We start from the raw sequence: 211 nt of genomic DNA, 5'->3' as shown, positions 1-211 counted from the left end.
AGGCTCATGGTAGTTCTCCTGACCTGTCTCGACCAATCTCATTTCTTTGTTGAAATGCGCTTATTATTCTTTTTTCTTGTCACACCCGTATTTATGTGACATTTTTGTTTGATTATAAAGCTATTCAGAAATGGCAAGGGAAACTGTGAAAGTGTTGTCTGAAAATAGTAGAATCTATGTCTGCATACATTCATACTTACATGAATTTAGG

This window comes from Macrobrachium nipponense, chromosome 4 (genome assembly GCF_015104395.2).
Source record: "Macrobrachium nipponense isolate FS-2020 chromosome 4, ASM1510439v2, whole genome shotgun sequence".
In the NCBI taxonomy this organism is placed as follows: Eukaryota; Metazoa; Arthropoda; class Malacostraca; order Decapoda; family Palaemonidae; genus Macrobrachium; species Macrobrachium nipponense.
Note: the sequence above shows the minus strand (reverse complement) of the source record.